Below are 27,881 nucleotides of genomic sequence, written 5' to 3' on the forward strand. Positions count from 1 at the left end.
ATGGGCGTTTTCATTTAATAGATGTCCGTAACACTTTTGCCTATGCCAATTTTTACTTTACCCTTGTAATAGCCTTTGTCCATAATTTAAGAATAAGTATTTTTTCTTTTATTTGGTCTACCAAGCCCTTTGTAGAACTGCAGTAATGGCCTGACTTTTCAGAGGCACTGTCATTTTCACATTGGGCATTTTGACTGATTTTGCTAGCCTTGTTTTCACTGAATATTGATTTACTCCAAAAGTTGTCCCACTGGTATGAAGTATTCAACTTTTCATCCTCTTTGCAATACTTTGCCCTATGCAACTTTAGAAATGCATGGCTTGCAGCATGGAGTATGTGAAGTGTGCACTCCATTTTTCTGTTATTTAAAAATAACAGTTAACTTGCTAGTGACACCCAAAACCTAATAGAAGACATAGTAGTCTGCAAAGTAACTTGCATGCTAAAGATCCATCTTCTGTAGAGTTATAATGTTTGTTCCCCACCTTCTTTCTGTCAATAGTGCCCTGATGGTAAACAAAACCCTGCCCCAGCAACCAGTCATTGGTGTTATTCTTCAGGCCAAAGCATGAGCTGAAAGATGATCCCAAGTACTGAGTATGTTTTGGTGCCTTACAACTGCAGTCTGGGGATTCAATAGCATCTCTCAACCCTTGTTACTCAAGTTGGTGGCTATTAATGAAACAAGCTAACTTGCAAGCTAACATCATTACAGGAGCAAGAACTTTCAACCCTCCCCAAAAGGATTTTTGTGGATTTGTAAAATTTGATTGTTTTGTGGCTCCCCTCCAGTAAAAAAAAATAATTCCATTACTGGTAATTTAAAAATGTGATGAACAAGGTGAAGTTGGCTGGTCCTAGAAAGTTAGTATATTATACAATAAAATTATGAAAATAATAAGACTTGGGTCTTAGAAATGTTCTTTTTCTGGAAAAAAAGACTTTTAAAACTATATCTTGCGTTTTCCTGTTTGTTTGAGTCTCGGTGCTTCCCATATTATATGTCAGGCACCTATGTGTGCCACCTCCCAAATGAGAAGTAATATAGTGCATTTAAACACAATTATGAATGGGTTAATTACCTTGGGTATTGTACTACATAAATATGACTACACTGCTTCTGATTTGAGAAGACATGGAGCACTGTGGTGTGTTTAAATGTGCTTGTGCTTGATACAGTAAAATGTGGTATAGTCAGGCTATTTAGTATGCCCACTGCGCTGGAAAAAAGTGGCTATAGTGCATCTGCTTCAGGTGGTAGTATATGCAGAGTAGCATAGTATACTTGAAAGCATCACATCCACATTTTTCCTGTGGCAATATTTTTGCCTTCAGTGTGGTTGCACGGGTAACATTGGCTGGACGCTAGAAAATAATTCTATTAATAATGTCCAAGAAAGAGAGTAAATTCTTGCTTGCAATGTTCCTTAGATGCATCAGTTCAGGAAGACTGAGATGGCAAATACTAATCAAAACATTTTTGAAGCCAGATTCTGCAGATATAGTTCTGAATGCACATATTCAGGAAGTAGTTTTATTGAATAAATACATACCATTTTTACAGAAGTCATTTTTCAGTGAATAACTTCACTTTCAGACTGTCTGACACCCGAAGATGTATTATTCATAAGACTCAGATTGGTTTTATTAAAAGATAATTGTCTTTGGACAATATAATAAAAAATTTTTGATTTATAAAGTGCCATTCCCTTATGTTGTAAGGGCACTGGTGCTCACTCTGGACAGTAACTTTGTTACTGTGGATTGCCTCTTTGTATTAAGTTGCACGGATTCTGAAGTGGGGTGAGAGGGTGGGAAGGGCAGCGTTTGCTGGATACAGTCTTATTATAAAAGCAGTTTGCTCACTCTATCGGAGAAAATTTGTAGTGTATATAATTGCACGGCACCAGGGAGTTAAATTGGCAAACATCTGACATCTGGCAAACTATATCTCATCTTTCTTGTTGAGATATAGTAGGGACAGGAATTAAAGGCTGAAAAATATATGAGAAGGACTCATCCTATAGTGTGAAACTGTTCTAACTGGAATGTTTTATGAGAAATGTATAGTTATCCTTAGAGATTGAATAAAATTGGTAGATTTCTTTGCAGAGAGTTACCAAAAATTAGAACTGGGTCAATTCCAGAATTTGATTTTTGATTTTAGAATGTAACTTGACTTCTTATAAATCCTTATAATTTGCTTTTTGAGAAGATGGAGTTTTCTGTGCTGTTTTGACAATTCTATGTTATATCCTAGCCAGTATCAGGGCTAGAAGCAATTCCAAATATCTGAGTACTTTGGTGTTGCTGTTAAACGTAAATAAAGCTAACATCAATCACAGCAGCAATTAACTAGATATCATCTACACACCACATTATGACCCTTCAGTGTGCATCAGCTATTGTCCAGTCTATATAGTGATAAATATATTCAACTCTATTTGAATTACAGTAAAAGCCACATTATCTGGCACTTCATTAACTGGCATGCTCTATTAACTGGAATGCTAGCTGATGCCGGTTGACACGACAAAAGTGAAACTGGAAGTGGGACTTCCAGTTTCTCCAAGTCCCACTTCAGGCCATGGCCTGGGGCAAAGCAGCCTACGCAGGGCCCCCCTCCCTGTCCCCCGGCACACTGATACACGGGATGCAGTGGGAGGGGTGTCTTTGCTTGACCAGGCAAAGACGCCTTTCAGGTAACTGGCATATTTTGTTATCTGGCACCCCCCCCATTCCCCACGGGTGCCGGATAACAGAGCTTTTGCTGTAAATGGATATTGTCAATCCATACTTGCAGCATCTTACAGGAGAGACCCAGAGACGATCTTAGAATCATGGAAGAGTTGGTTTGGAAGGGAACTTAGTTCAATCCTCCTGATCCAGGAAGGATCTTCCTTACTTAAACCATCCTGTACAGGTTACAGGTTTGTGTAACCTGTGCTTAAAACTGCATGAATAACCCTTTTGAACAACTACCAGGCAGGCACACATCATCAAGCCTAGGGACAGACATTACACACAAACTGGTTTAAATGATCAGAAACTGGTTTAAACCTGTAACAGAACAGAAGTTCAGTGCATATAAACCAGTTCGAAAATGGCTGAAACTGGTATGAGATAAACCTGGTTGATGCCAAAATGAACATGGGCCAACAGTGTGGGGATGTGGTCAGGAAGGCCAGCCGTACCTTGTCATGTATCCACAGATGCATCTCAAGCAGGTCCAAGAAGGTAATCTTTCCTCTCTGTGCAACACTGGTCAGGCCTCAGTTGGAGTACTGCATCCAGTTCTGGGCGCCGCACTTCAGGAGGGATGCGGAGAACATGGAGAGGGTCCAGAGGAGGGCCACTCACATGATCAGGGGGCAGCAGAGCAGACCCTACGAGGAGAGGCTATGGGACCTGAACCTGTTCATCCTCCACAAGAGAAGGCTGAGGGGGGATCTAGTGGCTGTTTACAAACTAGTCAGAGGGGACCAGCAGGCATTGGGGAACCCCTATTTCCCTGAGCACTAACATAATTGACTAGAAATAATGGTCACAAGCTGGCAGGGGGTAGATTCAGACTAGACATCAGGAGGCGCTACTTCACGGTCAGGGCTGGATCTGGAACCAACTTTCAAGTGAAGTGGTGCTGGCTCCTACCCTGGGGGTTTTTAAGAGGAGGCTAGAACACCTTGCTGGGGTCATTTGACCCCAGTACTCTTTCCTGCCATGGCAGGGGGTTGGACTTGAAGATCTGTTCAGGTCCCTTCCGACCCTACCAACTATGAAACTATGAAATGTAGCATCAAATTTAACTGATTTGGGTCATCTGGTTTATGCAATGTCTGCCCCAGACCCCTTCCTACTTTAACTTAAACCAGAGTCCCCCAGCATCCCAGATGCTTTACAGCCCTGGGCTGGGCTGTGTGCTTCAGAACAGGGCTGGCCCAGCCTGTTTGCTCCCTAGCTGGAGCTCTGGTGGAAACTGCAGGCACAGAAGGGTCTTCCTGGCTTTCCCTTGCCCCCTCTGCCCCCAGCTGCACTCCCTGCTCAAGCAGGGATTCTCCCCTTCCCCCTCCCAATCCTCCTCCATCTCCCACAGCATGGACTGTAGCCAGCATGTGGTATGCTAGCTAATGCTGGGAGGTGTCTGTGTAAGGCAGACAGGACAAAGGCAGACAGAATAGTGTCTGCTTAGGGCTTTTTAATGCTATTCAGCAGGTCAGCTGGTAATGTCCCTCCATTCCTTCCTTGGAAAAGGTTGTTTAAGAAGAGCTTGAACTAGTGAGAGAAGCTTTTGTTTTCTCGATGAGGTGCTAAATGCTGTGTTATCAACTCCCTGCTGGCTCCCTCACTGGTCAGAAGCAGTGAGGGGGGGAGAGGGGCTCCCTAATCAGAGTGTCCTATCTGGGCCTGGCTATGCCCCCTCCCCACCCTCAGCTCAGCATTATGGAAAGGCTGGGAGGGCTGCTCTAGCACCCTCAGGCTTTTGGCCTGAGCCACGGCAGGCACGTGCCTGCATTTCCTCAGTCCAGGGGGAATGCCTGTGAACTTGCAAACCAGTTCAGCCTAGCCAGGTTACACTAACCTGCAAAGATTGAATCAATTCAGGCCTAGGCTTTTTGAATGTCTGTCCCTAGCCCAAAACACCAAGAACACCCTAACTGGCCACAGATAAAGCATGGAGGTGAGGACAAGTCAATGTCCTGCCACTGTTGTTTGTTAAAATACACTCAAGAGATCACAGGAAATCAATCAGGCCCCTGCTGCAGAAGAAGGCAAACCCTGCTCACCAGCTGCCAGTTTGACAGTGGGTTAAAATTCTTTCCTGAACCCAAATGTAGTAATTGGTCTGACCCTGGGTGGAGGAGGAAAACCATCTAACAAGGAACCCTCTGGGTTTTTCAGTTCCAGCAGGACTATTGGCACACCTCAGTCAAAACTTTCTGCCTTGGCTGCAGCCAACACCCAGAGCTTCTTGGGAAGTTGAAAAAAAATTCCTGGCATCTATAGCAGCAGGAGAGAAATAATTCCTTCTTATCCCTGTGTGGAAATCTGCAAAGTTCAAGAGCATAGGAAAAACAAAATATCCTCCACTCTTCACTGCAACTAGTGGACCACAAACAAACTCCATGCATCACACACCGTGAATGAAGAGCCAGAATTTCTCTTCTTTCCCTCCATGAACTTACCCCAGCTCCTTTAGTGTTCTTCAATAACAAAGACATTTGTGAAGTTCTGCTTCATTCTCCCATTGCTGAGCATGCTCCTACCCAGTTTCTGTGCAGTCTTTGCTGCAGAGCTCTTCTTGCAATCTTCAAATGATTTGTGAGGGGAGTCTTTTGGGCTTCCACCTATTGCTTCTCACAACATACTTCTTGCATTACTTTCCTTAGATCACCCCTGCCCAGTGCTTATCCATTCTCTTTTTAAAAACTTCCAATAAAGGAGATTCTACAACTTTTCTTGGTTGTCTATTCCATGCCTCACTAGTCAAACACTGAAGAAGTTTTTCTTGATATCTAATCTAAACCTACTTTGTTGCAATTTCAAGCTATTGCTATGAAAACTACTCTCTGCAGACATGGAGAAATAGTGTTCATCCTTTTCTGGATGGCACTCTGCAGATACTTGAAGACTGCTATCGTAGCCTCTCTTAATTATGTTTTCTGCAAGCTGAAGAGACTTGTTTCTTTCAAAATCTCATCTGGCTTACCTTCCAAGCCTTTTATCATTCTTCTCTGGGTACTTTTGGACCCTCTGTAATTTCTCCATTTCCTTTTTATGATGTGGAGCCCCAAACTGCACACAGTACTCAAGATGGGACTAAAGTCATGCTGATTAAAAAGCCACTATTACATCCCCTTTTTGTACCCAGTGGTTCTATTAATGCAACTCAAAACTGCATCTGTCTTTTTGGCCTGTTGAGCCTGTGTTCCACCAAGATCCCAAGCCTCCAGGCGAGTTAGACAGATACTTGACTGAGATGGTTTAGTCAGAGATGATCCCACCTTGAGTAGGGGGCTGGATTAGATCTCATGTGGTCTCTTTCAGGTCTACTTTCCTATGATCCTATGATCTTTCAGTGCAATGCTGCCATCTGGCTGGATGCCACCCATTTCATATTTGTCTTTTTAATTGTTCTTCCCAAAGTAGTATCTTGCATTTGTCAGCATTGAACTTCATACTGTTGGCTCCAACCCAGCTTTCCAATCTATCCAGATCCTTCTGAATTCTGCTCCTATCCTCCAGTATGTTTGCAAACCTTCCCAGTTTTGTGTCATTTGCAGATTTCCTCAGGACACTCTTTATTCCAGCATGTAACTCATTAATAAACATCCTGAACATCATCAAATCAAGACTCTTGTGGGATTTTATTCAAAACCTTATGCCATTCTGCTATGGATCCATTTACAGATTTCATAGACATCAGGGCTGGAAGGGACTTTGGAAGATCATTGAGTACACCCACCTGCCCCAGGGGCAGGAAGTCAGCAGGGATCATAGGATCCCAGCAAGATAAATATATAGATGTCTTTTGAAGGCATTCAGATTAGGTGCTTGAATGACCTCCAGGGGCAATCTATTCCAAACTTTGGGGGCTCAGACAGTAAAGAAGTTCTTCCTTATGTCCAACCTGAAATGGTCATGGAGGAGTTTGTGACTGTTCGACCTTGTCATCTCTTGGGGTGCTCTGGTGAACAGATGTTCCCCAAGATCCTGGTAAGTACCTCTGATAAACTTTTATAGGTGGCCATCAAATCACCCCTGAGCCTATGCTTTTCCAGGCTGAAGAGTCCCATGGCTCTCAGCCTCTTTTCATAAGGTCTGCTTTCCTGGCCTCTGATCATGCATGTGGCTCTCCCCTGCACCATCTCAAGCTTCTCCACATCCTTTTTGAATTGTGGAGCCCAAAACTGGATGCAGCATTCCCCAACGGGAGAATGACGTCCTGGGATTTGCTTGAGAAGCATCTCTGGATGCAAGCGTTTTCCTCGCTTTTACTAGCCACAGTATCTCATTGAAGGCTCATGTTAATTTTGTGGTCAATCATGACCCCAAAGTCCCTTTCATCTGTAAGTGCTAGCCAGCATATCACTGCCAAGCCTATAGGATGCTGCAGGATTTTATTCCCAAGGTGGAGAATTTTTGGTGTTTAAACACCATCAGGTTCTCATCTGCCCATTTCCTGAGCCTGTCAAGGTCGGCTTGGATTACCAGCCTATCCTCAGGTGTGGACGCTTTACCCCAGAGTTTGGTGTCATTGGCAAACTTGGCCAGTCCGCTTCTGCTACCAATGTCCACATCATTAATGACGATGTTAAATAGTATAGGCCCAAGGACAGAGCCTTGGGGAACCCCACTGGTCACAGGGCACCACAACGATTGACTTCTATCAACCACCACCCTCTGGGTCCTACCACAGAGCCAATTTCCCAGCCAGCAGACTGTGGTGAGGCCGAGCCCACAGTTTGCCAGTTTTAACAATAGGTGATAATGGGATACCAGGTTGAAGGCTTTTTTAAAGTCAAGATATACAACATCAGTCTCTTCTCCTTTGTCCAGGTGATGGGTCACCTGATCGTAGAAGGAAATAAGATTGGACAAGCAAGACCTACCCACAACAAACCCGTGCTGGTTATCCCTCAGGATGTTGCCATTGGCTAGTCTGTTAAGAATGGTCTCTTTGATAATCTTTTCTAAGACCTTCCCGGGGGAAAAGGTCAGGCTGATGGGCCCATAGTTTGCTGGATCCACTTTCATCCCTTTCTTGAAGATAGGCACCACATTGGCTTTCTTCCAGTCTTCAAGCACTTCACCAGAGCACCAGGAGTTCTCAAAGATCTGTGCCAGGGGCTGAGCTATAATGCTTGCCAGCTCCTTGAGTACTCTGGGGTGTAAACAGTCATGGCTGGCTGACTTGAAGGTGTTCAGCCTCTCAAGGTGTTCCTTCATGAGGTCAGCATTGATGGGGGGTAAGGAATCTCACTCACTTGGGCCTCCCTGTCTTGTAATGGGCAGGGGTGTCCCATGGGACTGGTGAAAGACTGATGCCAAGTACCCACTTAACAAGTTGGCTTTTCCTGGGCATCAGTTGTAGGTGTCTCACCTGGTTTAGCAGGGGTCCAGTGTTGCCCTTCCTTTTCTTCTTCTGGTTTTCCACATATCTGAAAAAGGACTTTTTATTGTCCTTGATGCTCAAAGCTAGTTGGAGTTCAGTTGCAGCCTTGGCTTTCCTGGTTCGTTCCCTGCAGGTCCGGACCAGCGCAGAGTATTCCTCCTTGGAGGTGCATCCAGTCCTCCATCCTTTGTAGTTCTTTCTTTTTAGATACAGGAGGTCTGCTAGTTCCCTGGAGAGCCAAGGGGGTTTCTGTACCCTTCTGCTATAAATTCCCTTTGCTTGTGGCTGTTAAGCCAGATGTCTTTCTACTTTGTAGTTATTTGGCCAAGCCCGCATTTCTCCAGTCTGTTTGTGAGAAAGATTTGTGGGACTTCATTAAAAGCCTTACTGAATTCCAAGTACATTGTACCCATGGCTCCTCCCTTGAACATCTGCCAGTTGTCCAAGATTCCAAATACCTTATACTGACATCAAAGAGAAAGCAAATATCAAAATGTCAGAATTTGCCTTTGGATGGAAATTCTGATTTTCATCCAGCCTTAGTTAGTAATGTGCACTGGGATGACACATAGCACCTGAAAGCTTCTGTACTAAAAAATCAAGTTTTTCTAACAAAGGTTACTCTGTGGCTTAAGATCTCCTGTTTTGAGAGTAATCTATTACCTTTACATTTCCTTTAATTTTTGATAGGTAGTTTTGCTTTCTCTCCCTTGACTTCACAAATGTGACAATTATCCTGTGACAATATATTCCACTGACACTCTTTCTTAATTAGCCTTGCTAATTGCTACAGTATATTAACCAGTATGATTTTTAATTAATATGAAGAACTTGTGAGTGAGTAGAGTGCAAGATGTGCTTTCTTTTGGTAGTAATAAGGTATTGTGAAACCTAATTCAGTCTATTTTAATTAAAACACTGTTTTAGTTATTAGAATTCTTTAGGACTCCCACAATCTCTGGATGATATGAGAGAACTTTGTCTTTGATTTGGGTTACTTTTAATAAGACAGCCATCATGCTATGCAATTGAAAGAGTAATTTTGCCCTGAAAACACACTAAGTAAAGTGGTATTTTCATATTCAACTGAGTGTTTCTAGTGTGTATTCAAAGTCCATTATGTTTTGTTTCAGGATCTAAAGTAAACCTAGTTTTACTGCCATTTTGTTATTTAACTTCTCTTAGCCAAAGATTAGTCAAGGGTAGGATGATTATATTACTGCTTGTGAATCATCAAAATATTGCTTACTAAATTCCAATCAGTTATTCATGTGGAACTCTGTTTGAAGCAACGTTAATGGATTGATTTTTCAGAGATATGGAATGCCTATCCATTAAGTTCAATGGGACCTACAGATGCCTTGTATCTCTGAAAATCAGGCCACATGGATATAATCTTGTTTACAGAATCCATGTTAATGAATTCCAGACTTTTGTTCTTAGGGACAGTGGGCATAAGAGAGAAAAAAAGAAGAGACAGTCATATTCTTGTTACACCTGAAATGGAAATTGTTAGGGGAAAACAAATACTGATCTTTTAGTGCCATTTTTATAGTTTCCTTTTGGAGAATTTACTATTGGAAAATAAACATAGTATAAGAAAAATCAGGCTAACATTTAAGGTACTTTATAACTTTACAAAACTTCAGTTCATTTCTTCTTGATGGCTTGTTCCTTTTCAATGCATGAAGATGTATATCACAGAAGTCTTGTGCAGGTTATTATTTACCTGCCCTGGTATAAAATTGCAAAAACTGATCTGAAACCAGGATCTCTGATTCAAGGATAGGAGCTCTGTATGGACACAGGAGTCCATACCACAAGGCAAAAGATTAATTACAGAGTTAGGGATTAATAGAAGACAGACTTATCAGCTTCTCAGTCATTTCTTAGGACAATTTACCTAACAACCTTTGTTGTTATGCACATTTTTAAATGTTATTAAAACCAATAAAATATTTATATTAGAAATGCTCCTTTTGCCGTCTGCTAAAAAAAATTGGAATATATGCATATATATATTTGTCAGAAAAGAGGCCCTTTGCTTCTTAGAAATCTTCAAGTTGCTGTTGCTCAGTATATATTGTCATAATCTTCTGCTTATGCTGGCATGATCCTTTATACAGTAACCAATTGGGATAGATTTTACATGGTTTTGGAGGATTAATATAAGTAGGTTGAGGCTTAATAAGTTTGATTCTTTCAATTTAGATGATTAGAATTAAAAAGAGACTTCTTTAGGGCATCATGCTTTTAATGTACTCTAATGGTATTGACAAGTCTGTAAATAACTTCCTTTCATTTACTGAACTCTATTTAAATTATAGAACCTTTACTCAGCTGGCAAAGAATGGGCATAAGTTCAATTTCCTAAAATAAAAATTAGAACAACTTACAGGAGACTGATGTATAATAGTTTATCCTGAAAAAATAATGTATGTGTCCCTTGAAAATCTACCAAAACCACTTTCAGCAAAAGAATGTCAAAACCATAGGCTCCGATTTATATTTTTGTTGGGGGAAGGCTAAGATGATGGACGTGTGGAAAGTTTTACACATTTCAAGTGACAGCCCTCTTCCTGAGGGGGCCTGGGCCCTCGGGGCCCCATGTGCTTGATGCCTCTGGTCAAAACTGCTTTTTCTGAACCATCTGTATTTTTACATTTACTTTAGTTTTGTTTTTTGCCCTGCTATACTTATCTTCCACCAGCAGAAAAACAGTTGGGGTTTTATTTTCCTACCATGAATGTTGGAAGAACTGTTCCTTCAGGGCCTGGAGTCTTTTATGCTTAATAGAACTCTTTGTGCCTAACATAAAATGAGCATTGAGATAGACGATTCTGAGCAAATCTACTGAGAGCACTGAAAATTCATTGATGAAACAGCAGTAAGAATAGGGACCTAGCTGGAAGTTATTCATGCAGATCTGGAACTCAAAAACATGGGCTTTGTGAAGACCTTGAAGAGAATGATAAGAACAGCCGAATACATAATAGTTCAAATCCTTATTAAGAAATAAAAAGTAACACTGAGGATAGTGAATGCCTCTAGCACTTTTTTACTTAGTTTAGCAAAGCAATCCTAAATATATTTTTACAATATGACTCTATCTTTATTATTTACCCTTTCTGAGCTGCTGTTTTGCGTGTATGTGGGCAGGTGGGAAGAGGGGGTGTTGTGGATAAGATAGTCCATCACAGTGGGGCTCAACCTTTTTGGCCAGTGGTCCAGAAGGGCAATGCCAGATCCTGCCATGGGCTGGATTGGATGCCCCAACTGGCCACACAGAGGTGAAAGGGGGACAACCTGGCCCAAATCCAGCCATGTTGTGGATAGGGGCTTGGTCTGGCCCCCACAGATAGAATGGGCTGTAACCTGGCCTGGATCCAGTCTCATTGGGGGATGGGGTGTGGCCCAGCCCCATGGGAGGAAGGGGGGATGGCTCAGCTCCAACCTGGCTGGGCAGAGGACGGGGGTGGCTTGACCCCAATCTAGCTGTGCAGAAGGAGGGTTGTGTCCCAGATCCAAATTGCCTCTTAGGGCTTGGAGTTTTGGCAGTGGGAAGGGGTCCAGTACTGCCACTGCTATCCTGCCACTAAATTTCCTAACCTGTGAAGAGCGCCATGGGCTGGTTTCCAAGCCTGCATAGCTGCACTTGGCCCATAGATTGGAGACCGATCACCCCTGGTTTATCAAACCAATTTGTAAAGCAAGTAAAAGACTGAAATATTTTTGCACAAAATGTTATGGCTCAATGTTCTCCACCAGCTCTAGTAATTAAGCCTGGGAAGTGTGAGTGAAAGTCCTCTCAGGCAGAGCAAGGATTTGAACATGACTCTCTTATGTCCTAGTTGAATGCATTAATCATTGGCTACTCGGTATAAGGTGGGAGTAGGAAATGGCATCACCAGTTAGTTTTAGGAGGGTGATACCTGTCGGGGAGTAAAGGCCCCAAGGTCACGGTGGGCCGGGCAGTGGCTTGGATACGAAACAGGCGGGATAAGTGACGAGGAGTTCTGAGTGGTACGTGGATTCGTGTGGTTTCAAAACAAAGATGATTTATTAGACTTACGCTTGTGAGGCGTAGGTAGTGATGCTTTCTTCGGTTACAGTTAAACAAATGCAAACAACAAACAACGGAGGGGTCTGTTGGCCCACGGGGTTCTCAAGTGAGCCCTTGCTTTCTAGCAGGAGCTAGGTGCGGCTGCCCAACTTGATAGTCCCAGGGCTGGTCAACAGCTCATTAAATGGAGTAAATGAACAAACAAAACTGTAATTCGATGGACGGAACGAACGTCGTGACACCAGTCCAAATGGACAACGGATGGTCGTTGAACGGTGCTGAAGTCGAGTGCCAGGTAGAAGATGATGAAACCATAGTCAAGGTAAGTAGGGATGATCCAATCGTAGTCGGTAGCCGGTGTCAGAATCAGTCAGAAGCCAGAGGAATCAATACGAGAACGAGTTGAATATGAGACACTAAATCGGTGTGTGGAGTAACGAGGAGGAGACCTGGGGATCCGAATCCCAATCTCTTTCTCTGTCTCGCAGTCCCTGCTAACTGCAGCCTCTGCTTACAGATTGAGCAGCTCTCTCTCTCTCTTTCTCTCAACACCAACAAGCGCCCACACCTTCAACACCCACACCCACGGTGGGGCTCACAAACCTTTTGAAGGAATTTAGTGGCCAATCAGATCTCTCCCCGCAAGGAAATTTCTAGTCTAATTATGTCGTGCTGCAGATGGACTGAGCATACGTCTGATCAGGTCCTGAGTGTGACTGAGCATGTGCAAGCTAAAAACTAGGTCATGCTTGATTGACAGGCCCAGGGGTCGAGCAAGGGGCATATGCTGGGCACGCTGTGGAATTTTCCATCAGCCTAAGCTGTCTGCACTTGTCAGAATCAACTCTCTGTATTGGCAGCACTTGTATCTAAAATTTTACTTTGACATTACATTCTGAAACTAATTGGTGAATTTGCAAAAAAAAAAAAAAAATTACAGTTGACCAAAACTTCATTTTGTTATTCCCCCCAAATAGTTTACCTGATTCTATTTCTGACTACTTTTGTTTTTATTTCCTTTCAGGTAGGTAGATATTAACGTCTCCATTTTGTGGATAAAGGAACTGGGACCAAGGACATTTAAGCCTTCCAGTACCAGAACATTAAGCCATGCAGTGGTGAAGTTGTGATTGCAGCCTAGGCCTTTGTATCTCTGGAGTAGCCAAATCATTACTCCAGGAGTAAACTCAGAAGGGAGTGAGGAGGAGGAAATTTTCTTGAGGATGTTCTCATACTTTCCTCTCAGGAAGGAGAAGAAGGTCTGGAACTACTTCTGTCTCCAGCATAAAAGCAGAAACCCAAATGAGTTTACTACAAATCCAGCAGATTTTCTTAGGATCCACCAGAGACTATGGCCCCATTCCTGGAGTGCTGTGCTGTTGTGTAGGTACTTTATCTCTCAACAAGCAATCTGCTTCCCTGGTGTTCCGGGTAAATAATGCTGTAGTTATTTCAGCATCTAATGAAATGAACTTGGTTCATGGCAGTTTATGCTTTCTCTATATATAACTTATTTAGTTACTCTATGACGGAGCATATCTACACTGCCTCCTGATGGACTTCAGACTAACACGGCTAACACAAAGAACATCTTTCTTCGTCCAAACATGTGGCTATATTATACCATCAATTGGTTACAGAGTTCTTTGTTGTTGCTGCTAAGCAGCAACAGCAGCAGTACAGGATGAACCTCGTGGCTAGGGACAGAAATTACACATAAATCAGTTTAAGTGATCAGAAACTGGTTTAAACCTATAATAGAACAGAAGTTCAGTGTATATAAACCAGGTTCAAGGTGGTCAACACTGGTTTATCCTGGGTCAGGAAAACAGATCTTACAATGATAGGCTGAGAGACATGGGACTCTTTAGCCTGGAAAAGCGTAGGCTCAGGGGTGATCTGATGGCCACCTGTAAGTTTATCAGGGGTGACCACCAGGATCTGGGGGAACGTTTGTTCACCAGAGCGCCCCAAGGGATGACTAGGTCGAACGGTCACAAACTCCTGCAAGACCATTTCAGGCTGGACATAAGGAAGAATTTCTTTACTGTCCGAGCCCCCAAGGTCTGGAACAGTCTGCCAGTGGAGGTGGTTCAAGCACCTACATTGAACACCTTCAAGAGTAAATTGGATGCTTATCTTGCTGGGATTCTATGACCCCAGCTGACTTCCTGCCCTTTGGGCAGGGGGCTGGACTTGATGATCTCCTGAGGTCCCTTCCAGCCCTGATGTCTATGAAATCTATGAGTAGTATCAGACTTAACTGATTTAAGTCCAACCAGTTTATGAAACTTCTGTCACAGACCCCTTCCTCATTCAAGTTAAATCAGAGTCCCCCAGCATCCCAGCATGCTTTACAGCCCTGTGCTGGGCTATGCCAGGCTGCAGTGCAGCCCTGCCCCTCTGCTCCATAGCTGGAGGAGTGAGGGCTGCTGGCTCACTGCCCCCAATCCCACCTCCAGACAAACCCCTGCTGGGGTCCGGGGCTAGGGAGGGGAGTTAAGCGTCCCTTGCCCTGAGCACAGAGCTGCCCTGCCCTGCTTACTTAGTGCTGGCTGCGACTGTGGGCTACATATCCCAGAGGTACCTGGAAGCCAGAAAAAGAAGTGATGAGCAACCCTGCCGAGTTCTGCTGCTGTGATTGGACTGCAAATCCTAGAGACCTTGGGGGCAGCAGGAAGTGGAAGCAAACACACAGCCCATGCTGGCTATGTGCCGGAGAGCTGTGCTGTAGTGCCCCCTGGCTTCTGGACTGAGTCACTGCAGGCATGTGGCTGCATTTCCTGAATCAAAAGTGAATGTTCATCTGCTTATTGGTTCAATCTTTGCAGCTTAGACTAACCTGCAAAGACTGAATCAATTCAGCCTCAGGCTTTTTGATTGTCTGTACTTAGCCTTGCTGAAAAATTCTTATATTTGAGTGACTTGCCTTGTTCATGTTTGCTACATTTTATGTACTCTGTGAGCTAAGTAAAAGACTCCAGTGCAAAACTGAACACTTTGGGAGTTTTTATTGACCTTGGACACTCCCTGGAGAACTTTGTATCCAAAGAACAAAATACATTTGTTAATGAGATTTGAATATCTTTGTGATTAATATAACCTTGCTTCAGTCTTCTCATTTCGTCTTGAGTACAGTTCACAATTTTAATAGGTGTGGAACCTTTGAGAGAGAGCATTTTCTGCTTTATTCAGAGTAATGCTCTCAATTTTAAAAGTCACATGCTGTAAATAACTACATTGCTAATAACATTATAGCTTAAAGTGAAATGATTTTTAAAAATGTATTTTACTTAGTTCAGGATTAGTTTTGTTTACATTTTATTTCTTTGTTTACACAGAAAATCAATTAAGCTAGTTTGATTTTTTTTAAAAAAAATAATCGGTCTTACTAGTTCTCATTTGTGTCATGTTTGTATTTCAAACATTAGAAATGCATATTTGTTGAGAAGCCAGCTCTTTTTTCATGTAAGCATTTTGAAGCCCTCTGTCATGTATTGACTTATTTTTTTACAAATATTAAGTTTCAGATATGTAAATTGATTATCATTTTAAATCTAATTCCAGATGTGTGGCTAGTAGTTGATAAAATCTGACATTATATTCCTAACTTGCATAATTGCAAATCTTTCTCAGCTTTTTCACAACTGGCACTATAGGGCAAGATCTATACTTATGCAAAGTCAAAATCTAAGAAAAATTCAGCTGCCTTTACTTTAGTAAAGATCCATAACAATTATACGAGCACAGAAGTTAAAAATGGAGGCCTATCCTCCTGGCCTATCCTCCTATCATATCTTTCAGAATATCACTGTTCTGATTCTAGTGGTTTGGTTAATTAAGTGTCTCAAATAATGCTACAGCTTGTTGAATATTTTTTAAAAAACTGTTAGACTAATTAGTAGAGCTAACATAGAGAGTTAAGAAACAGAAGGAAAAATGAGAATAAAATCCAGGTGACAAGATGCTTGTTTCAAAATCTCAGAAGACGATACTGGAGAAGGATTTAAAGATTGAAAAGAGACCCAGTATTACCTAAAGAAAACATGATATATGCCATAAAAATGGTGCTGCACCAAGCAGCTGAAGTCGCTGTGTAGTAGGACAACTTATTACAATTATAGGTTTTTCTTGATAAGTAGACTAAAATAATCCATTACTGCAATATTCATTCCGAGCAATTATATCCTTCAAATTAACCTGCCTTTAGTCCATTAAGCTCTCCACTGCCCAACTTATTACATTTTTACCTGAGACATGAAGTATTCTTATAAATACAACTAAATAGTCTTTTTGTACAGAATACATAATGGGATACTGTTAGCTATTTGCCTTTGTTGCATTCATATTTAATAAATGTTCCTTTGTACGAAAGAATCTATGTTCCTTTTTATTTTATTCCTTTTTGTTACAAGTTAGAAGATGAATGACTGGTTGCTGTATGACTTTGAAGCTCTGGTTATTTTGATTAATTATGTGTATCCAAGTATATTTTTTCCTTATAGACTTTTAAAATCTTTCTTGCACTTCACTGATTTTTTATGTAGACTCTTCTACTCTGAATGTTTTTAATCTTTTGATCTTATTTGTAGTTTGTTTTCCTTGGTTTGGTATGCACTTTACTTTTCTTCTCACTTTTGAGAACACCCTCTGACTCCTGAAATGTTCAGCCTAAGAACTTCCTTCCTTCAATTGTAAGTACACTTTCACATTTTGTGAAGCCAAAAATGCAGTTGTCTTTGCTGACAAATTGTTGATCCTTTGAATCAGTCATAGGTTATCATAGTTTATTAAAATGTTTAAAATGTTTTTTGAGAGAAAAAAATACTGATGTTGTTGGGGGGTGGGCTGTGTCAATCCCTTTAATAAAGATTTAGCCTTCCAGCTTGCCATGAGGATGGATTCCTGCATATTAACCAGCAATATTGACAATGAGGTAGTGAAGAGCAACTGCAGAGAGAGTATATTAATGGGAGAGCTGTAGAAATCTTGTGGGTTGATGCACAGAGAGCATGTTGACCACCACCTTGCAGAAATGGCTGTGTGGGGGAAAGATGCATCTCTCTTCTAGTTTTGCACATAATCAGAAATTTGCTCAAAATGTTAATGCAGCCTTAGCTGCACCTTTCAACAGAAAGTACTGGTATGCTGGAGATCTCCTTTCAATGCAGTTCTCTTGTTTGGCAGAAGTCCAGGTGATATGGATCCAAAAGAATTACACTGCTTAGGGGGCAGAGAAGAGGGATGAAAAAATGGGGTGCTCAGACATGACATAATATATGAATCAGTGTTAATGATGGATTTAATAATGGATTTGTGATGTGTAGAAGACAAGTAACTGGTTTTCTTGCGGGGTTATTGTTTTTCCTAAGTAAATGTGAGGATAACTCCATAAAAGGAATTTACAGAATTTTCCTCCCTTTAGGACATCCTTCAGAAGGCCTTTTGACAGAGAGAAGTGGTTGCTCCCTTTCTTTTGTGTGTGGATAGGGTTGCTGGATGTGTGGGCTTATTAAGCAGGGAGCTACAATGCTGCTAATAGCAACATGCCTAATGTTTTCAATTCCCAATGCATCACCTCCAATTTTAGCACTGTATTTAGCTACAAACCTATTTAATCTGGGGAACATTTTTATGCTCTTAAATTGGTGTGGGACCAATTATCCTTTAACAGTAATATTCAGATGGGTTACCACTTTCTGATCTCAGCATAGAGGATACCTATGTACTGGGGTGCTTCAAATTATACAAATTTGGGGACACTTGAACCAAGAGCAAACCAGATTCTGTCAATAATGTTGACTCAGTTATGTTGCTTTTATTATTATTATTTCTTTTGTTTATATCTGATCTGATTTGAGTAGACTTGGATGAGAAACAAGACAGCATAAGAGTTCTTGATGGGCAATATGACTCTGAGTAACCTTCTAGACTCGAATATCAAGATTTGAGTTTGTGTTGTGCTTTGATAGATTCATAGATGTTAGAGTCAGAAGGGACCTCAACAGATCGAGTCTAACCCCCTGCCTAGGCAGGAAAGAGTGCTGGGGTCAGATGACCCCAGCCAGGTGCCTATTCAGCCTTCTCTTAAAGACCCCCAAGGCAGGGGAGAGCACTGCCTCCCTTGGAAGCCCATTCCAAATTTTGGCTACCCTTACCATGAAGAAGTTTTTCCTGATATGTAGCTTAAATCTGCTCTCTCTCAGTCTGTGACCATTGTTCCTGGTTATCCCAAAAGGTGCCCTAGTGAACAGAGCATCTCCAATCCCTTGCTGCATCCCCCTAATGAATTTGTAGGTGGCCAAAAGATCGCCTCTCAGCCCTCTCTTGCGGAGGCTGAAGAGGTCCAGGTCCCTCAGTCTCTCCTCATAGGGCTTGTCTTGTAAGCCCGAACCATACAAGTGGCCCTTCTCTGGACCCTCTCAAGTCTATCAACATCCTTCTTGAAGTACAGTGCTCAAAAGTGGATGCAGTACTCCAACTGCGGTCTGACCAATGCTGCATAGAGGGGAAGTATCACCTCTCTGGTTCTATTTGTCATGCATCTCCTGATGCACGATAAAGTGTGGTTACATTGATAACTCATGTTCATCTTGATGTCCACTATGACTCAGATCCCTTTCCACTTCTGTGCTGCTGGGAGAGTCACTTCCTAGCCAGTAGGTGTGCCGGATATTTTTGTGTCCTAGGTGCAGCACTCTGCACTTGTCCTTGTTGTGCTGCCCACTTTTCTAACCTGTCCAGATCTGCCTGCAATTGTTCCCTACCCTCCAGAGTGTGCACTTCACCCCACAATTTAGTATCGTCCACAAACTAGGACAGAGTACACTTCACACCCACATCCAAATCACTGATGAAGATATTGAAGAGTACAGGTCCAAGGACTGAAACCTGCTGGACCCCGCTACCCACATCCTTCTGGGTTGATACCGATCCATCTACTACTACTCTCTGGGTGTGACCGCTAAGCCAATTTGCCATCCACTGGACCATGTAAACATCTACGTCACAGCCTCTTAATTTATTTATGAGAATGGGATGAGATACTATATTGAAGGCCTTGCTAAAATCAAAGAAAAATGAAATCCACCTCTACTCCTGCGTCTAAGCATTTTGTGACCCTGTCATAAAACGAAACCAGATTGATCAGGCATGATCTACCTGTTACGAATCCATGCTGGTTTCCCAGCTGCATTATTTTTCCTTCTGGACTCCCACAAATATAATCCTTCATAATCTTTTCAAGGATGGAGGTGAGACTGACTGGCCTATAATTACTCGAATCCTTCTTCTTCCCTTTCTTGAAAATAGGGACCACATTGACCTGACCTGAGTGCCACGAGCGCTCAAACAGCAGTGTCAGTGGTTCTGCTATGACACCAGCCAATTCCTTCAGTAGTCCTGGATGCAGCTCATCCGGTCCTGATGACTTAAACACATCCAGTCCATCCAAGTGACTCTGCACCAAGTCAGTGTTGACAGTTGGTGGGCTGAAGTCCCTCTGCCCATCTAAGAACCCATTAGGAGACTTATCTTGACCCCTGTTCAGGAACACCAAGGCAAAAAACTCATTGAATATCTCAGCCTTGTCCCCCCTTCTGTCTCTAATTGCTCCTTCTTGTTCAGTAGGGGTCCTATGCTGCCCTGCACCTTCCTTTTACTCCCTACATACCTGAAAAAACACTTTTTGTTGTCTTTAATTTGTGTTGCCAGCCTCAGTTCTGTAGTTGCTTAGGCTTTTCTAACTGCCTCCCTACAAGTGTAAGCCAAGTAGGTATAGTCCTCCTTGGTAGCTTTCCCCTGCTTACACTGTCTGTATGCCACTTTTTTTGCCCTTAGGCTACCCTGGATTTCCCTTTTTAGCTAAGGAAGTTTTTTGGCTCTCTTCCCCCCTTTCCCCTCATACTGGGATAGTCTCCCTCTGCGCCCAAAGGTTCACTTCCTTTAGAAACAACCACCCTTCCTGGACTCCTATCTTGCCAATACTCGTATCCTGACTAGACTCTTAAGGACACTGAAGTTAGCCTTCCTAAAGTCCATCACTTCCACCGTACTAGTTATCTTACCTACCCTATGCCGTATGATGAATTCGATTGATTGGTGGTCACTGCCCCCAAGTTGACCATGAATCTGCAGCTCCCCTACAAGGTCCTCCCCATTGCCAACATCAAGTCCAGTAAGGCATTCCTCCTAGTGGGACCATATACCTCCAGCATTAGGTGAAGGTCCTGCACGCAGGTTAAGAACCTACGTGAACGGTTGGATTTGGTTGACTGCTCCTCCCAGCAGATATTAGAGTAGTTTATGTCCCCCCATGACAATCATGGCCATAGCCTGCATGGCTTCTGAGAGCTGCATCAAGAATTCCAAGTCTAGCTTTTACTTTTGGTGTGGTGGTCTGTAGCAGACCCCTACCACCAACTCCCTTTCCCCTCCACCTCCATGTATCTTAACCCGCAAAGCTTCAACTTTCTCCTCCTCTGAACCCATTTTGATTAGGGTAGATGTGTAATGCTCCTTTACATAGAGAGCAGCCCCACCCCCTTTCCTCCCTACTCTGGCCCTTCTGTACAACCTGCAGCCCTCAATGTGTACTGCCCAGTCATGGGTAGAATCCCACAAGGTTTCTGTTAGCCCCACTAAATTGAACTTATTGTCTGCAAGCAGGAGTGCAAGTTCTTCCTGCTTGTCCCCCATGCTCTTAGCATTAGTATAGAGGCACTTGAACCCTCTGATTGGTGTCTTTGCTGTCCCCTCATTCTGATACCCAAACATACTTACCTGGGGTATACTGCTGCATGTCTCACAGTTTGTAAGTTCTAGACTCTCTGCATCTCCTGCATCCCCATCCTCTGTTGTACTTAGTTTAAAGCCCGATATAGGAGGTCAGCCAACCTGTAAGAAAAGGGAGTCTTACCTTTTGTGGAGAGATGAAGCCCATTGCATTCCAGGAGGTCCCTTGCACGGAAGTGCGGATCGTGGTCCAGGAAGCCAAAAATCGCACAGTGGCATCAATTCTGAAGCCGCAGGTTTACTTCTCTGACACAGGTGATATGATACCTACTGTGACTGTTGACCAGGAGGATCGACGAGAAGACCCCCTGCACCCCCATCTTCCTAAGTCTGGTCCACAGAGCCCTGTAGTCACTCATGATAAGGTCTGGACTACTCCTGGTTGTTCCCATATGGATGAGGACCATGGGATAGTTGTCAGAGTGGCAGATAAGGTCAGGAATTCTCGCCATGATGTTCCTGATCCTGGCTCTGGGCAGGCAGCAGAACTCCCATGCTGTGGGATATGGATGACAGATGGGTCCCTCTGTTCCTCTCAGCAAGGGGTCACCCACAATGAGGACACAATGTCTCGTTTTCTGCTTACATGGCCAGCCCTCAGGTCACTCATTGATGGCGGCAGAACTCCTCCAGTGCGCTTTCCTCCACTGCACACTCCTCCAGTACAGTCAGGGCCTCATATTTGTTCCCTGACTGCATGGGCGGGGCTGTCTCTGCAGCGAGAGGTCTGGCCCCTGAGGTGGCTGTCCTCCACTCACCAGCATCTGTTTCAAGGCATTCCCTTGCAGTTTCTCTGCCAGGTGTTTTGTCCTTCAGAGAATGAAAGTAGCCATCAATCTCTTCTTCAGTGGCCCTGATCCCCTGCTGCCTGCTCACTTTTTCCCTGAAGTTCCTTCACCTGCCCCTCCAGTGCCTCAATCTGGGCACATGTGGGACAGGCAAGGGAACCCCTGGCCCCCACACTACCCCCAGGCCTCGGAGGTCCTGCCAGGCAACCCTTGTAGACAGGGGGCCAGGGCACTGCTGACCCATCCAAGGGGCCTGTCTTGGTGGAAGCCTCAAGGGAGCTTTGGGCTGGAGGCAGCAGCAGGGTAGGAACCCTGGCTGTGCTCCATGTCACCACCTCCATAGTTGCTGCCCTCCTCATTCACTTACCTGAAGTCTCTGTCAGAAACTCCTGTATATTCCTGCCCACAACTGGCCTGTGAATTGCCTGCAAACCACTCCCCTGTTGGCAGTCCCTGTTCACTGGCTCCCTGGTTGTTTGGGGAGTCTCCTTTTAATCCTTCTGGGATTGGGCTTTCTCAGGCACTTGCAGCAATCCTGTAGCAATCAACAGTAATATTTATTTCAATCTTTCCTTAAAAGCTGCATGTTTCTTGTGAAATAATGAATTTGAAGTGTCACCCACAACAAAAAGTAGGTTAAGGCTATGCTTTTGCTTACATTTCATTTAACATCATATAAATCTGATTTTGAGCTCTCTTTTACTGGAGTAAATATATGCAACTCCATGAGTTTACTGTGGGTTTATGCTATTGCCTGATATAGAGGAACAGGAAAGTGGCCATATGGCTAATGAATAAAAGGAAGTCATTCTTATCCATGGAGGAATGTACAGCAAGAGTTTGTCTGACATGACTGGTAGAAACAGCACAAGCTGAGAGAGATAATTTTGGATGTATATGATCTTGAATATTCCCCAAGATGCATGCTTTCTTGGCCTACCTTCGGTATGACTCAAAAGCCAGGGACAGACATTATATATAAACTGGTTTAAGTGATCAGAAACTGATTTAAACCCGTAACAGAACAGATGTCTAGTGTACACAAACCAGTTTGCAAATGACTGAAACCAGTTTGGGATAAACCTGGTTGAATGTAGTATCAGACTTAACTGATTTGAGTCAAACCGGTTTATACAATGTCTGTCCCAGACCGCTTCCTGGTTTAAGTTAAACCAGACTCCCCCAGCATACCGGCATGCTTTCGGGGCAGGGATCTGTGCTCCACAGCAGAGCTGGCACTTTCCCTCTGCTCCCTGGCTGGAGTTCCAGCAGAGGCTGTAGGCAACTGCTAGGCTTCCCCCTGCTTCCCCCACTCCCCTCACACTCCCTGCTCAAGCAAAGGTTCCTCCCTCCCCTCTTCCTTACACCGACACCTCTCAGCATTAGCTAGCATACCACATGCTGGCTATGGTCCATGCTGTGGGAGTCAGGACAAAGGCTGACAGCATAGTGTTGGCTTAAGGCTTTTTGGAGCTAATCAACAGGTAGCTGGTAATGTCCCTGGAAAAAGTTATTTAAGAAGAGCTTGAACTAATGAGAGACTGTTGTTTTGTTTAATGGGCTGATAAGTGCTCTATTATCAGCTCCTTGCTGTGTAAATCAATGTTCTGTTATCAACAACAAGGGTGGGGGGGAAAAACCCCTCCCTAATCAGAGCATCCTGCTAGGGCCTGGCCACGCCCCCTCATCTTAGCATTGTGGAAGAGAAGGAAGGGCTTCTCTAGTGCCAACCCAGCTTCTAGCCTGAGCCACTGCAGGCATGTGCCTACGTTTCTTCAGTTCAGAGGGGATGTCTGATGTGGTTACAAAACCAATTTAGCCTAGCCTGCAAAGATTTAATCAATTCAGGGTCAGGCTTTAGGAATGTCTGTGCCTAGCCTAAAGCTTTTCAACTGGAGGTCAGTGTTGACTGCCTACACAACACTCTTCCTAGACCAGTGGAGGATGCTCTTGGAATCTAGGGACCCGCACATAGGGAAAGAAAGCCTGAGTGAAGCAACTAGAAAGGGCACATCATGTTAAAACTGCTAAAAATGTATACAATAAAAGGTTAGTGGGCTTTTTTTGTTTGGTTTGTTTTTTCTTAAATTGGGGCCATGCCAGGTTGGGTTGTCATATGTACAGGGATTCCCAATTACAGTTGTTTGTTGAGAACACCCTGATTGGGCTTCTGGGAGCCTTGGCAGCTCCTTCTACAATGAAGAGGAACTGGATTTTCACCCTTCTGAAGGTTCTTAGGAGAACACTGAAAGGGTGAAATATTGTAGAAAAAAGAGAGGGAACTGAATTCTTAAAAAATAGAGGGGAAATAATTAAGAAGCTGCTGATTTACCATCCCTACTTAGGTTTTCCTCTCCCTATTCTCTACCATGCTAGTACTGGAAAGATTTTGGACAGCTATTATATGCTCAGAAATAAAGTAGAGATTCAATAGCTGCATCATGTTTAATTAAGAGGCATACTGATACTGAGATATAGATTGTATAGGATTTTTTTTCCAAAATAAACATTTAATTGTTATCATATAGTATTTCAGAATGACACTGAGCAATCATCATGCTATGTTTGGTTTGGAATATGTCTATTACAAATAGCTACTATCATATAAATGTTCAATTTAAATATAAATAATGGGGCAACTTTATCCTTTTCTTTCTAATGCAAAATAAACAAACAGCCCTTTAGACCTGATATTTTCCCTATATATTTTAATTAAAAGGATATTGTTAAGATTCTCACTCTTTTATCCTTGTTCCTCCTATATTTCAACTACTTGAAGTTTATAATATAGCAATGGTTGGAAAAATGTGATGTGATAAAACTTTTCTTTTGTAGTAATTGGCTGATATTATTTTCAAAAAGGACCATTATGCAGAGAATACCAGAGTTTAACAAAGACCCCAGGCAGCATTCTGTTGTGCTTGCCTGCTGGTGTTTCTTGGTGTTTCTAACTCTTCAATATTCTGCTTACCATCTTGGCCCTGAGCTGAGGACTCTAGGGTCTCTACTGTCTCTGACTTGGGAGAATCTCAGCAGCTGTGCCTCTATTCCCTTCTTTTGAGAATTTGAAATCTTGTGTTTTCTATTCAGTATTACCGTTTGAAATGGTGAAATTTGCCCATGAAATGGCACTACTATTCTCTAACCAGATATGGAACTGACTTGCATGTATGTGCCACTAGGTGTTTGCCAACCCTGTTCATGTGAGTTTTAGGTTCATTCTGCTGAATAAACCAGTGAATGTGTTTCATTATCTTACCAGTTATGGGTCTAAACTGTATAACAAGTATTTAATACAGTATAAGGTGAACATTTTTTATTGATTTCTAAAATTTTGGGGGGTTGAGCTTGTGGGTCAGATTATCCCAGTTGTGCTGATAGAATAAATGGGTCCAGGTAATCAGTGGTATTTAATGTGCCCTGGTCACTGTACAACATTAATCAGGGTTCAGGATTTTGACTACAGTGGTATATACCTGATTAGCTTCATGGCAAACAGTTTTTGTAACCCTTTACAGAAAAGCAGGGGAGGAGAGGGAGAGGAACAAAAACAGCATTTGAAGTTTAAGGTATAAAGGCATTAATTTTTAACAACATTTCTTTCCTTTGGCTTGTAGAGAGTTGTTAGAGTGAAAACTCCTTGTCTGACTGTCTTTTAGATGGTATTTAAAATAGTGTTTTCTGTCCTTTTTTGGTTAAAAGGGAAAAGTTAGTTGACATGGCATGAAGCTGCCATTGCTACTGTTGTTGGAATGCAATTCTCCTTCCCTAACAGCTAAACAAAACAAATGCACACAAAAGGGAGAGAAACAAATAGCAGAAAGATAAAAACAATCTCTGTTTGTGAATTTGGCCTTCACTTGCACCTTTACTGCTAGAAAGAGAGTCACAGCACACAGTCTTGGCAGGCACTTGGAAACCTGTTAAACTTGTACTAGCATCAGGCTGCTGAAGACAGTGTTTTTGGCTGTGTTTTTGGTCATGGACTCACAGATGTGTAACAGCCTTGGCTAGCTGAGTAGAGTTGGATTATTGTTGTAATAGTCATGATGGTCCAGGATGTGTATGAAAGTTCTTGTTTTGTTTGTGATGCCTTTTATTTGAACAATGGTGTAGTTGGGAGAGATGCTGGACAAGCTTTCATGCATAAACGTGCCCTTCAGATCTGGGAAGAACTGTATCTACTTCTTTCCTAGAACTTAAGAAGGGTACTTTGTTCTAAAATGCTTGTTTAACATCTCTCCTAATTTATACAAGTAATTCTGTAAAAGATATCACAAAACCCCATTACCTTTTGGCTAGCTAAGCCAGATTTATTAATGAGAAAGCAAAAAAGGAATAAGAAATAGAGAAAATCAGGTGGGGAAGGCCCAGTGGTGTCATAGTTATTTCTAGAGTCCCAGCAGATATTTGTGGTAGTGGTCATAATATTAAAGCTAACTCCTTATGGGTCTATTCAGTGTCAAATTATGAAGCCCTCCCAAACTCTTCCCTCCCACCCTACCAAGAAAAAATATATGAAGGGTGAGGACAGACATTACACATAAACCAGCTTAAATGATCAGAAACTGGTTTAAACCTGTAACAGAACAGTGCACATAAACAAGTTTGAAAAAGGCTGAAACTTATTTGAGATAAACCTGGTTGAATGTAGCATCAAACTTAACTGATTTGGGTCAAACCAGCTTATGCAATGTCTGTCCCAGACCCCTTCCTGGTTTAAGTTAAACCAGACTCCCCCAGCATCCTGCCATGCTCTCTGGGCTGGGCTTTCTGCTCCACAGCAGAGTTGGCCCCTCCACTCTGCTCCCTGGTTGGAGCTCCAGCAGAGACTGCAGGCATCTGCCTGGCTTCCCCCTGCTCCCCCCTCTCCCCTCACTATTCCCTGCTAAGCAGGGATTCCTCCCTTCCCTCTTCCTTACACAGACACTTCTTGGCATTAGCTAGCATACGACTTGATGTCTACCGTCTGTGTTGTGGGAGACCAGACAAAGGCAGACAGGTCTGTGTCCACTTGGTGCTTTTTGGAGCTAATCAACAGGTAGCTGGTAATGTCCTCCATTCTTTCCTTGGAAAAAGTTGTTTAAGAGCTTGAACTAATGGAGAGAAGCTTCTTTTGTTTTCCTTGTTTTCTAAATGGGCTGATGCACACTGAGTTAGGGGTGATAAACTCTGTGTGTTATCAACTGCCTGCTCTGGGGGTGGGGGGGGAGGGTGCTCCCTAATCAAAGCGTCCTGCCAGGGCCTGGCCATGCCCCTCCACACCCCAGATCAGCACTGTGGAAAGGTAGGGAGGATTGCTGTACTGCCCCTTGCTTCTAGGCTGAGTCACTGCAGCCATGTCCCTGCATTTCTGGGATGTCTGTGCAGTTACAAACCGATTTAGCCTAGCCAGGTTCGACTAATCTGCAAAGATTGAATCAATTCAGGCTCAGGCTTTTTGAATGTCTGTCCCTAGGTGAAGTGTAGAAGAGCCCATCCTAATATTTTGTTCACCAAATAGGCCTAATTTCTGAGAGCTGTTTTGTTTCATAGAGTTTCAGTTTTCTGTACTACCCAAGCAGAGGTGCTTTGCTTCTACAGTGATTTAGCTGTATAATCCTGAAATCTCCAGTAAGACTACTCACATGTGTACTTTGAGCTGGGTTTTACGTGTTGGCCCAGGTCCTGGCCTTGTTAAATTAACTTTGCACTTTCTAGTTTGTGCAGTAATACCTACATGACCAATTTTTGCAGGCTGTTGAAATGTCTCCCCAGTTCAGAAGAGACTGGAGAATGGTTTGTAGCAGCATTGTTTTCCTGTGTCTAGGATTTCCAGTCCCAAATTACTGTAATGGCCCATTAGGGGTATTGGGAGTTGATGTAATTATAGCAGCTCAGTGACTAGCTGATTGAGTCCTAGGTCAAGGAAATTTAGTTTACTTAAAAGCCACCTTTTCATTTCCATCTGAAACCCTAACTTGCAGCACTAGTTTCCAGCTGCAGTCAAGATTTGGATTCCTGTATTCAATTAAATCACCTGGATAATACAAGGAATATTTGACTCTTACATTACCAGGATATACTTTTGTGCTTACGTTCTGTAATAGCCAGTTCCAAAATAATTGCATCTTAAATAAATAT

The 27,881-nt window shown here is 42.8% G+C and overlaps 1 protein-coding gene across 3 annotated transcripts in view; it reads left to right on the forward strand.

The window, feature by feature from the left end:
* Positions 1-27,881, forward strand: part of MYRIP (myosin VIIA and Rab interacting protein) — a 396,401-nt gene that overhangs the window by 62,133 nt on the left and 306,387 nt on the right. The window lies entirely within an intron of this gene.

Source organism: Crocodylus siamensis, chromosome 5 (genome assembly GCF_052110815.1).
Source record: "Crocodylus siamensis isolate JL-2025a chromosome 5, ASM5211081v1, whole genome shotgun sequence".
Classification (NCBI taxonomy): domain Eukaryota; kingdom Metazoa; phylum Chordata; order Crocodylia; family Crocodylidae; genus Crocodylus; species Crocodylus siamensis.